This window comes from Chlamydotis macqueenii, chromosome 1, assembly GCF_036417535.1.
Source record: "Chlamydotis macqueenii isolate bChlMac1 chromosome 1, bChlMac1.mat, whole genome shotgun sequence".
Classification (NCBI taxonomy): Eukaryota; Metazoa; Chordata; class Aves; order Otidiformes; family Otididae; genus Chlamydotis; species Chlamydotis macqueenii.
In genome coordinates this window covers 126,459,696-126,473,068 of record NC_141556.1, presented here as the reverse complement: position 1 = coordinate 126,473,068, position 13,373 = coordinate 126,459,696, and the positions used below count along the sequence as shown (strand labels likewise).

At 36.7% G+C, this 13,373-nt stretch overlaps 1 protein-coding gene across 11 annotated transcripts in view; it reads right to left on the bottom strand.

Annotated features, from left to right (window-relative positions):
* The window catches only part of DMD (dystrophin), a 1,302,935-nt gene that overhangs the window by 870,969 nt on the left and 418,593 nt on the right, over nt 1-13,373 (bottom strand). The gene's annotated exons all lie outside the window — the stretch shown is intronic.

Genomic DNA, 13,373 nt, shown 5'->3' with positions numbered 1-13,373 from the left:
CCTTCTGATAAAAAGTACTAGAATGAGAAAGTAGCATTTCCACTTGGGGTACAATGATTTCCACTTGGGTTACAATAATTTAGTGAGAGATCATAAAATAACTCTCCTAATTAGCATGAGCTATGACAACTATCAATATTTTAATACCTGGAAAACAGGCCATTTGACTCTAAAGATAAATTAGCGTATTTCAGTAGAAATTATGACCTTGCCAGGCTTGTGCGAACCTCAGGAAGTTCAACAAGGCCAAGTGCAAAAGCCTGCACACGGGTCAGGGCAATCCTAAGCACAAACACAGGCTGGGTGGAGAATGGATTGAGAGCAGCCCTGAGGAGAAGGACTTGGGCATACTGGTGGATGAAAAGTGAGACATGAGCTGGCAATGCACCCTTGCAGCCCAGAAAGCCAACCGCATCCTGGGCTGCCTCAAAAGAATCATGGCCAGCAGGTCAAGGGAGGTGATTCTGCCCCTCTACTCTGCTCTCATGAGACCCCACCTGGAGTACTGCATCCAGTTCTGGAGCCCCCAGCATAAGAAGGACATGGACCTGTTGGAGCAGGTCCAGAGAAGGTCCATGAAGATGATCGGAGGGCTGGAGCACCTCTGCTACAAAGATAGGCTGAGAAAGTTGGGGCTGTTCAGCCTGAAGAAAAGAAGGCTCCAGGGCGACCTTACAGCAGCCTTCTAGTACCTAAAGGAAGCCTATATGAAAGCTGGAGAGGGACTTTTGACAAGGGCATGTAGTGATAGCACAAAAGGTAATGACTTTAAACTGGAAGAGGGTAGATTTAGATCAGATATAAGGAAGAAATTATTTACTGTGAGAGTGGTGAGGCAGTGGAACATGTTGTCCAGGTAAGTTGTGGATGGTCCATCCCTGGAAGAGTTCAAGGCCAGCTTGGATGGGGCCTGAGAGACCTAGTCTAGCAGAAGATGCCCCTGCCCATGGTTGAGCATTTAGAACTAGATCTTCAAGGTCCCTTCCAAGCCAAATCATTCTATGATTCTATTCTCCTTTTAATGAAAGAACAAAATCTTATTGCTTTACAGTGGATCTTGCACGGCAAACAAACTAGATTATGAGCATGGCTGCACCTCGAAATAGTCTTGATTGCAAGGTGCTTTAGTCAAACAATGAATGTTTCCTCACACTAAACAGAGGCTGTGCCATCTTCTTCTCTGCATAGGAAGTAAACTATAACTTGCCAATTAGAACAAAGCTCTCCTTTTCGTCTGCTGTCAAACAAAACACAAGAACCAGTGTTTTATACTGAAAGCCTCTGTCTTTTTGATTGCAGAGGCCATGGCTTACAGGTTTTATGAACTTATTGCACACCTTTGGATTTCTTTCTTTCAGAGAGTAGGTAGGCTGTTGCAGATGGGAGTGACTTCTCCCACAGGACAAGACCTGCTTAAAAACAAACAGCTGAATCAAATGATTGCTTTTGTCATGCATCCCACACAGAGCTTATTTTCCTGGCTGACACAAAATCTCCAAAGTAACTGCCTTATTAAAACTAGAAAATGTTTCCACAGGGAATGAGCAATTGAAATTATCAAGTCTAGCACATTATTTCATCACCTTAGAGATAATAATATTATTAATTTCTAAAGAGAAACTTCTGTACATATCCTAACATTAAGTGACGGTTTTATTATAACCCTGCAGTGTCAGACAGCATTACCCCTATGTCACAAAACTGCTATAAGTTCTATAGCTTAACAAGAACTATTGCATTGAAGTTCAAGCCCAAGGACCACTACACTTCTTATGTGATGTTTAACTCTTACAAATTTTTAATGACACAAGTAATTTTTACTGGGTTATTATTCCAGCTGGCAGTCCTTGCAATTGTCATACTATTCACCCCTTAAGTAACTTTAAGAATTACTTTTTTCTCAGTCCTTTGGACAATTTTAAATTCAACACAACCTTTGCCATCTCTTCTGTACTGAAATGAATAAAATTATTTTCAACTGTTTGAAAACTCATTTTTTTTCCCCAATAATAGAGTTCTCAGATCTGGCCCATAGAAGAGAGACAGAATAAAGAAAGAAGTATGCAAATATTCAGGTTTCTTTTATTGTACCAAATCTTTCATATTCTGCAGTATAAAAATTCTTTGCTAATCTTTCTCTCTCTTTTTGTAGCATGTTGAGATAGTTTGTAATCTAGAAAAGAAGAATTAAGTTTTCACAGTACTGAAAGTTTTTCAGCTGAAAGGAACTTTTCCAACTAGAGTATTTCATTATCAGTCACTGATAGCACTTTTAAACAGGCTAAAATCTATTTCCACTACAGACAGTTTTGATGTAAAAGGAAAAAAGAAAAAAGCTATTAGTATTTGTATTCTCTTAGTAATAACTTTTACCCAGATTCCTCTTGCTCTTAAAGTCACTTTCAGTAACTGTCAGTATCTCTGTCTCTCTCCTTCCCTGACCATTGTGCAATCTTATTTCTCACTAAAATATTCCTCAGTCTCTTGTCAATCCATCCTTATCCCCTTATCAAATATTCTTTTGTATGAGAAACAGCATAACAGAAGCTAGAACTAAGAATTCATCAGTGAAACAAGAAATCCCACAACTTAAAATCACAAGCTTAAGAAGCAGGATTAAAACAATGACTGGTCCACCATCTTAAATGAGTTCTCTAAATTAATTATCTCCTTCAATGTACAAATTTGGAATTTCAGAATGGCAGAACTTGGATTCTGCCTCATGCAGTCTAATAAATTCTACACACTCAGGCAAGTAACTTTCACGTAGACAAGAAAGAAAGTATACAAATGAAGCACCAGAGAAAAATCTGGGATACTAGACAGAAATAACTGCTTATGCCTTACAGTTTCATGGGAATTTCTGAAAAAAAAAGGCTTTTGTGTGTGCATTTTTGGATACATGTCTAAAGGGATATAGTAAGATATTACCATAACTTTAAACAAAAGCAAATGCATGTTGCCATTGCACTAGCAAAATTAAGCCCCACTTTTTACTTTTTTTTAACTTTAAAATTATTTTTTTAAATGGGAATAGCAAAACCAAAACACTCAGAACTTTCAATCACCACCTGGAAACAAATACCTTTATGTGGTATTCACCTTTAAGCAAAATAGTCTATTTCTGTACATAAGTCAATGTTTTGTTCCTGGTACAAGGCTCAGCATAATGGCTAACTTAACTCAAACTTCAGACTCACTACAGGTTTTAGGAGGTGGTTAATCTTTCATTTACATTTTGTTAGGCGGCTAAAACTGTGCTCTATTGTATTGGGAGGATTAGTTTGAATAGTGTGCCTCAAAGGGAGTCTAAGTCATTAACACTTCTTCTCTCCTGTTCTATTTCAAATTCAGATATTTTAATCAAACTTGTCAGCAATTAATGTTGTTCATTCCTAGCAAATAAACATCTTAATCATCTGTTTGTCACTAAATTACAAATCAAAAAGTCTCAAGATATCTGTGTGAGTTTTTCTATTAAGTTAGGTAATCTCTTTAGCAGTTTTTTAAGTCAGTAATAACAGACAGGCAGATAGTGGTATCTTTGCAGTGAAATATTACAAGTTTCTTTTGGGTTTTCTAAGTAAATTCTTTAAGTTATCAAAAAACTGAAGGATATGAAGATACTCAAAAGTTTTTTTTTAATTAATTTTAAGCAGAAGTCCTTCTCTAGCTTTTTTAAAGACTATTAATCTAAAAGTGTCATCTCCCACACTCTACAACTTTTACATGAACCATCTCTATTTTCAGAAAGCCTTTCTAAAATTATACATATATTTGGATATGTATTACAATGCTGAAGGTACAGATTATGGAAATATTATTTTAGGAAAGGGGATTCTAAGATCAAAGAAGGATATTTTGATCTGGGACTATTCTTAGCTGGAAGAACTGCTCTTTAGTTACAATAAATAGATTAAAATCTGTTCTAAATGATAAATCTCCTTACTTCAAGTGAAATCTATTTAAAATCTAACAAAGACTTTTTGTTGACTAAGTAACTACAGTGCTTTCAGATCTTTTTAAATTATCATGGTGACAAAATATCCAGTAAAGATAAATGCATTGCTATGCACCACCAGAAACTTGCCAGACTACATGTTGAGTGTTTACATAAATAATCCCCCTTCTTTCTTTGTGATTTTAAGACTCATATATACTTATTTCATTCTCTAGCTTGATGCATCAGACAATATAATTGTGTTCTAATTGATGTCTTCTCAGTTGTCTTCCATTAGTAATTATTTTGAGCAACCAAGAACTATGTGCACAATTCCAAAGGGCTTCATTCATTAAATTACTGAGTTTTAAAAAAAGCATGCTATAAACAAACACCATTAATTTTACCTTAAAGTACGGATGAGCAGTATAGCAAGTCTCAGTGGAAGACACAATATATAAGCTATTAAAACACATGAGAAATTTGTGAAGGAAATGAAATAACACAAGATTGAACCTGGATGACTATTTTAACACACTTACAGAAATTATTTATTTGGAAAAACAATTCTAAATCACAAAATTAGAAATGATGAACAGAAAATTACACATAATGTGATATAGTGGCAAAGAAATCCATAGCCCTTGGCTCGCTCTGCACTTCAGAGCTGTGTTACAAACTAAAGACACAGTACATGATATGACATGATGACACATATAGCACTTAGAGTTCAGTTTGTACTTACAGACAGTAAGGCGAGAGTTACAGGGTTGTGCTTTTACTGTTATATTTCAATGCTGGAACAATGCTAATGCAAGTCCACCCCTGGTATATGTAGTTCCAGTAGAAGGAATGCTTAGAGATAAGCAGAATTCATATGCCAGAAGATGAACAAGACTTGAAGAGACTAATTCAACACATTTTTGCTGTTGTTGTTGGGTTTTTTTGTTTGTTTGTTTTGTTGGTTTGTTGGTTTTTTTAAAGGACAATATTAAGACTCAAATCAAAAGGCAGGGAGAAGGGACATGGTTAGGAGTTCTTAATTCCTTTTAAGAGAAATATCTTTTTCTTATTTTGAACAGTACTGCTAATTGTTCACTGACTAGCTTGACACAGGACATAATTTTAGAAATCAGCATCTGAACCAATATCATCCACTAATCATACATTCCACAGGAACAGTCAAAATGCACAACTGCAGAATACCTCAAGAGAGCAGATGATAATGCTCAGGGAACACAAATTAGATACAATGGCTTCAATAGTTTATATGAGTATATATTTACTGCGTTTTATATGGTTACTTTTGAAAGAGAAGCAAAAGTTACCCAGAAATCAGATATTTAAAAAAATATATAACTGATGATTTATTATTAATGTAAATTTTTCTGGCCCTCAGAAAACAAAATTTTGTTTTGCATTACCTAGCTCGTATATACAGGTTCAAACACTGACAGAATATTGAATATTCAGACCAGCAAATATACAAAGACAGCTCTGAAAAACAATCTAGTGTTGTCACTAAAGATATGGTTAAAATAAATAGCATATTCAGCAATCTTGCAACTTGATAAACCATTAAATTGGCAATAGGACTGAAGAGACCTGCAGATCTGCATTTGCCTTCCTAAATAGCTATGTAACAAACATCAGACACTATGACAAATTCCCACTAAAAATTCTGCTGCTACCAAATCAGTGGTATTAGTTTAAAAGGCAACTCTAGACCTAAAGCTATCCAAATATTTATGGGTAAAGTCCAGTAATAACATCCTGTAACAATTAACGACTTCATTATTGTGAATCCTGTATTCCAGGATTTGAGAACTAAAACTAGCCTGACAAAAAAAAATCATTTTTTTATTTTATTTTCTAACCATTATAACCTGAAATAATGATTTCCAGGCTCGATCCAGCATTTCTCTTAACTATTCTCAGCAGCACAATATCAAATAGAGCTCTTGTGAATTTTTTCCCGTCTTAAAAAAAAAAAAAAAAAAAAAAAAACAACCAAAAACTAAACTACCCCACACACTAACACTGTACTAGGCAAAACATTTCCAAACTTTAGAGCATGATAGAAAACAAATATCTTCTCATACTCCTTTGACACGAGCCGTATCAACAAGGGCAATAATGTGAACTGAAAAACAGTATTACTGCTGTATACAACTACTGTGTACAGACAGGGCTAATAACTTCACAACCTACAATGCTGACAGGTTGGTTTTTTTCCCCTTCTCCTCTTCTCTGTGCTACAGGTACGGTAGAGCCCATTACTGTTGAGATACAGAAGCAGGCAAAGTCAAGATCAAACAAAAAAGTTATCAAATGGAAAACTGTCTGAGTCTCATTATCACTTAATAATGGTGCCAAAAACTCATGTCATCAGTGCAAATTAAGTAAAAATACGGAAAATGTGACTGGCATGGATTAAACAAGGTTTTTATCAGGCTATACAGTAAAATATAAGAAACTAGATAATTACTTCACCTAAAAAGGACAGTAGAAATGCCACTGTATAACTTCACAGTCTATTATTGGGCTAGCACAAACAAGCACAACACCCAGAAAAATGACAGCAGGGAGAAGTTCATTAAACCAAGAATCAGATGTTTATTGCTAGAAGGGAGCACACAGACGCTTTATCTCCTGCTGCTGCTGCCGCTACCACACTCACACTTGGTTTTTGTAAGGGGAAAGAGGACATAGCTCAGATAGATTCCCACATTCAGGTTCTGAGAGAGCATTCCCCATTGTTCCTCAAAAGATCCTTCTTCTCCTAAATGGCATGTGTGTTTTATCCCAAAGTAGAAAGTTAAACTCCATATACAGCCAATAACACATGACTACTACATGTTGCTGACCATAGCACATTTGTTGATGTTTGCTTGTCCTATTCGTTACTTGGTGATATTTAACAAGATGCTCACAAAAAAATGGACACACAACAAGCAATGTAGTACCCTTTAGTAGTTTTTACAAAGTTTTTATGTGAAGACTGGAATCATGTTCATCCACAGCTGCAATACAGATAAAATGATCATGAAGAATCAGTTAACTACTAAAAGATGTAACCGCAGGCAGTGGTAATTAGATCACAGAATCATAGAATCATAGAATGGTTAGGGTTGGAAGGGACCTTCAAAGGTCATCTAGTCCAACCCCCCTGCAAGGAGCAGGGACACCCTCCACTAGATCAGGTTGCTCAGAGCCTCATCCAGCCTGGCCTTAAATGTTTCCAGGGTTGGGACATCCACCACCTCTCTGGGCAACCCGTTCTAGTGTTTTACTGCTCTCACTCTAAAAAATTTTTTCCTAACATCTAATCTAAATCTACCTCCCTCTATTTTAAAACCACTACCCCTCGTCCTATCACAACAGGCCCTACTGAACAGCCTCTCCCCATCTTTCTTGTAGGCCCCCTTGAGGTACTGGAAGACAGCTATCAGGTCTCCCCGGAGCCTCCTCTTCTCCAGGCTGAACAGCCCCAACTCTCTCAGCCAGTCCTCATAAGAGAGGTGCTCCAGCCCTTTTATCATCTTTGTGGCCCTCCTCTGGACCCAATCCAACTGGTCCATGTCCTTCTTACGCTGGAGGCTCCAGAGCTGGACACAGTACTCCATGTGGGGTCTCACCAGCGCAGAGTAGAGGGGCAGAATCACCTCCCTTGACCTGCTGGCCATGCTCCTCTTGATGCAGCCCAGGATGCGGTTGGCCTTCTGGGCCGCAAGGGCGCATTGCCTGCTCATGTTAAGCTTCTCATCCACCAGCACTCCCAAGTCCTTCTTCTCAGGGCTGCTCTCAATCCATTCCCCGCCCAGCCTGTATTTGTGCCTGGGATTGCCATGACCCAGGTGCAGGACCTCACACTTGGCCTGGTTGAACTTCATGAGGTTGGCACAGGCCCACCTCTCCAGCCTGTCAAGGTCCCTCTGGATGGCGTCCCTCCCTTCCAGCGTGTCGATGGCACCACACAGCTTGGTGTTGTTGGTGAACTTGCTGAGGGTGCTCTCTATCCCACTGTCCATGTCACCGACAAAGATGTTGAACAGGGCTGGGCCCAACATGGACCCCTGACGGACGCCACTTGTGCCCAGTCTGCACTTGGACATTGAGCCGTTGACCACCACTACAGACTAACCTTAACAACTTGATCAATTGTCCAAACTTTCATATATATGAGTTATAATTGCTAATGTCATAATCAGTTAGTTGATTTGCTTAAGATATTTAGAGTCTTTTTGCCAAAATTAGCTAATGTGATCTCATACTAACAATGATAGAAACTATCTCCATCACTACTCATTCCCTATACATAACAGTAGCTTCGAATAACAAGTGAGAAACTTAGGGAGCTGAAGACTAAGTTTATAATTTTTAAAAGAAAAATGTCCAGAGAGTTATACCATTCATGTCTAAAATACTCAAAATTCAAGAGAGTAGAGATTAACAACTTGAGTTATTTACATGGAAAATAATAAACAAAAATATTTTCAGAAGTCAGCAACTCAAATTTACATCCAGAATACCACAATATTCATCACAAAAGTGTGAAAAACCAGTCAAACGGTTTCCTTAGCTGTACTAAGAGTAATGGTCTTTAAAAAAAAAAAAAAAAGAAAAGAAAATAACATTAAAAAACACACATTACTGTAGCAGAAATTTTCCATATGCTAGCTTTGCCATTCAAATCTGAACAAAAATCTCTATTAAAATAACCTGGGTGTGGCAATGTTCATTGCATGGCATTTTGAGTTGAATGAGACATGACTGGAAGCTCACAAACATTAATTCTGAACAGCTAAAGGAAAATAACTATTTTTTCTTTGAAAGGGTCACAGAGAACATTATCAATACTTAAAATATCTTAGCTGCATAATCATAAATATCTTACAACAAAAGGTCATTGTGAGTTATATAGGCATACTTTGGCCTAAAAAGTTGAACTTCCAAATACACTTTTCCTTTTGCCTCCTGTCCACTAATCTCTAGGTCTTTATTAACTTTCTTCTAAATAACACTTCCTGCCATCCATCAATTCTCCCCCAGCTTCTTATTTTTTCCCTTGTTGTCTTTCATACACTATAGTAGTCAACATTAGATAGCCATACAAGCCTGCTTATGTTTTACTTACTGGCAAGATTCAATTAAAAAGATCACAGAATATGTCAAGTCGAAAGGGACCCATAAGGATCGAGTGCAACTCCCTGCTCCTCGCAGGACTACCTAAAACTAAACTCTATGACTAAAAGCATCATCCAGACATCCCTTAAACTCTGACAAGATTGGTGCTGTGACCACTTCCCTAAGCAGCCTATTTCTGTGACCGACCACCCTCTCAGCAAAGCACCTTTTCCTAATGTCCTATCTGAACTTTCCCTGAAGCAGCTGCATTCCATTTCCTTGTGTCCTGTCGCTGCCCACCTTGAGGAAGCTGTAGACTGTGATGAGGTCATCCCTCAGCCTTCTCTTCTCCAAGCTGAATAAGCCAAGTGACCTCAGACACTCCTTAAGTCTTGCCCTCAAGACCTTTCACCATCTTGGTCATCCTTCTCTGGACACATCCTATCAGTTTGATGTCATTGTCATATTGAGGCACCAAAAACTACACACAGTGTTTGTGGTGGGGTTGCACCAGTGCAGCGTAGAGTGGGACAATCACCTCCCTCAACTGGCTAGCTATGCTGTTTTTGATGCATCCAACGACACAGTCGGCCATTTTGGCTGCCAGGGCACATTGCTGACTCCTATTCAACTTGACATCAACCCAAAGCCCCAGATCTCTTTCCATGGGGCTGCTCTCCAGCCTGTTCCTTCATTTGTACATATAATGAAGATTACCCCATCCTAAGTGCAGATTCCAGCACTTGATCTTGTTAAATTTCATATGGATGGTGATTGCCAAGCTCTCTAGTCTATCCAGAACTCTCTGTAAGGCCTCTCTACCCTCACAGGAGCCTAGAGCTCCTCGTAGTTCAGTATAATCAGCAAACTTACTTAATGTACGTTCAACTTCTGCATCTAGAATAGAGCTGAATCTTCCAGTGCTTTTTAATGATAGAAGAGAGGAAGGAAACTTGTCCCTTATGTTTTTCTATGCACTTTTTCAACATAAAGGGAAAAACCGAAACAACAACAAAACAAAGAACAAACAGTTAACATATATTTAAAACTTTTTGCTGTGGAATGAGGTCAGCTTTCTCACATCTTTTGTCTGAACAGGAAAGGGAAAAGGCTGGAAAAAAACTCCTACCACATACCTTATTCTTGCAGGTAAGTTTGTTGGGTTTTTTTCCTCAATATTATAAACATTCTGATTGTAGAACAGCTCTGCAGAATTTATTCTATGTTGCATATGTAGCCTATTTCAGGAATTTGTATTAAAACACAGTATCTTCAGATAATACCTGATTAATCACAGTCTTTCCTTAGCTAATTTTGTTTAGAGGAAAGCTATAAGCAGAGACACATACAGCTTGCTATTTTTAAGAATAATTTAGTAAGGTTACATGGTCTGTGAAGACATTATCAGGCTTCACAGACAAGGTACAAAGTCAATATAGCAAAACAGGAACAAGGTAATTTTGTCGAACTACTTTTGGACTTGTGTATAAAGTAAGACTTTCTTAAGAAGATGCAAGGACACAGAAGCAGCACTTTACAGGAGATGCTTAATGTTTTCATCTGTGTTTTAAGAAGCATGCATCATCAATATAAATACAATTGGCCAAGGTAGGTTTTGTTAAATTAATTGGCTTAAAAACTAAGCAAAGCGCTTGCTTTAAGACAAACTGATGTAAAAAAAAAGCATTCCCACTAGTCAATCCAAGTGAGAAAAATAGCAAGAACCATCATCTCTGCATGAATCAAAATATAAAAGTTTCAACTTACACAACACTGCTTTTACTTAAAAATAGTCCATATCTTAATCACTTTGGTGATTGAAACATAGATCAAATTCTGAGACAATGTTTTAAAAGCTGCTCATGGGACAGACTTAAAATAACAGCAACCTCAGAAACAAACGAACTTCATATATAACCTAGAAAACCAATGTTTGGCTGAATAAGAACATTTACTTTACAAAATTTAATTGCTGAGACAGACTCTCTAGTCATGTGTTTCAAGATGTATCAATCATCAATAACTTCAGAACACAAACAAAAAGCTCAAACCCTTTCTTTATTGATTACTGTATATGGTTGAAGAAGAGTAGGGCTTTACTGAATAGTGGCTTCCTTTCTACATATTTGCAAAATATCGAAACAGTAAATATTTAATTAACAAAAACAAATTTTAAAAGTGTTCACAAATTACATGTGCTGTTTTGACAAATATTGTTACACTCAAATAATATTTCATCACAGAATACATACTTCCTCTTTGTTCTAACATAGTAGTACTTTGCAGTTTTTATTACGTTAACAGCCAGAGAATAGAGTGTTGTTACACAGTATGCTGTTAAGAGATATTTGAGTATCTAATTAGGAGAGGTGATAAATATACAACGTAAAACTACAGTAGTAGTATGCGAGAACCTTCAAACAAGATTCCTCACTTACTTATGTACCAGTAATACTACTTTTTAACCTAGGGACAAATCTATTATCAGGAAGCAAATTGTTATAGTTTCACAAATTCACATATGTTCAAATAGGTACATAATTTTATTTTCCTTTGGAAAACTATGCAGCTTTTTATTTGTAGAGGAGGAAAAAAACCCAACACAACAACCCTAAGTGTCAAGTACCAAAATTTACAACACTGAATAGCAAATAATTACAGCAGATATTTGGAAAACCACCAATGTTTAAGAGTTTTTCAGTTGTTGGCTAAACAACTGCAAGTATCTTTGCCAAAACCAGAATAAAATGTCTAATCAAGAGTGACGTTTGCATACAGAAATTAACTTATTCTGTAATATATTTTTTAAAAAAAAGTTCAATCAATTGTAGCAAAGACTGCATCTGTATCTATTCAAGTTGTGCAACCCAGTTTTAAATTCCAGTCTCACACAGAGATTACAAGCTACATCTCAGGCTTCAGCATGTAGCAAGCCTGTTCCTTCTCAAGTTGTTCACACAAGTTCAGCTCTAGAGATGAAAGATAGTGTGCCAGAAATGGATACTGTACTGGTTTCACTGTTTCACTGGTTTGCACATGCATACATAGAAGAACTATGTTACTGCTCACAAGACGACACTCTGGGGGCACTTGCGAAGCTTTCACCTATGAGGCGGCAAGTCCCTGTCATCTTTAACTCTCAAATCTTAGTTGCTGCTCCAATTGTGAGCATCACTTGAGATGTTCCTCGTTTAATTTTACACAGGGCAAAATATGACCATCTTAGATTAAACCATCTCCTCTAACAGTTTTTCACTGTACAAAGCAGAGAGCTTCAAGATATTCAACTACAGCACAAGCCGACAAGTTTTTTCATATATTTCTCCTAGGTAAATATAAGTGATACAAAGTTATTAGATCAATCTTGAGACATGCCCTACTATATTTAAACATTAAGAGACCTGATGCTATGTTTTAGACTCATTTTTAAATTTTATTAAATTCTGATTCTTCCCATCAGAAACTCACCTAGAAGTGAGACACTGAGAATAGCAAACACACAGAAAGCTGCATTTATTAGCAGCTTCATAGGAAAATGCATGAAAACATAGCACATAGATCATGGTGTGGAAAAAGACTGTGTATATACATACACAGGCATACATAAAAAGGAAACACAACAGCTGTTCAACATCACCTTGTAGTAAAGAATGTTTTAGAAAAGTTTTCTGAAGGAAAATTACTTAGGCTTTCAGCAATGCAGAAAGTATGGCAGAGAATATACAGAAATGGAGAAAATTTATAAGGTCATATGAAAACCCAGGAATCTTTCAAATATGACTGCCTAAGGAAGTGTAAAAGATAAGAGTTAAGGTAAAATAGGCAAGTCACATTACATATGAGACTAAATTATAGTTATGAGTCATGTAATCCTGACAAAATTTCAATATACAGAAAATGTATAAGTCATATTTTAAATACATGAGTATCTAGAGTTTGAATATACATTTTGGATATATATTAAAAGGTAATTTGAGCTCCTGATCTTTCCAGAAGATATAAAAGTTGCAGAGGTTCAAAATATTTGAAACAGAAATCAGCTACTTATTCAGGTATTTTTAATTCATTGCATGCACATTAATACTCTGGCACCAAAGCTGGAAAAAAATTGCTTTAGAGCATGTACATACTGGCTGTTCTTACACTATTTCAATAGAGCACAATGTTAACATTAAAACATAAATAAAAGATTTTGCTTTAGTTTATTATTTATCTTGCAAAATGTTAAATTCTTGTGTAAAGTCATCAAATTAATTTAAAATCAAATGCATGGAAAAAAATATTTTCCACTTAGAGAAAATAATAT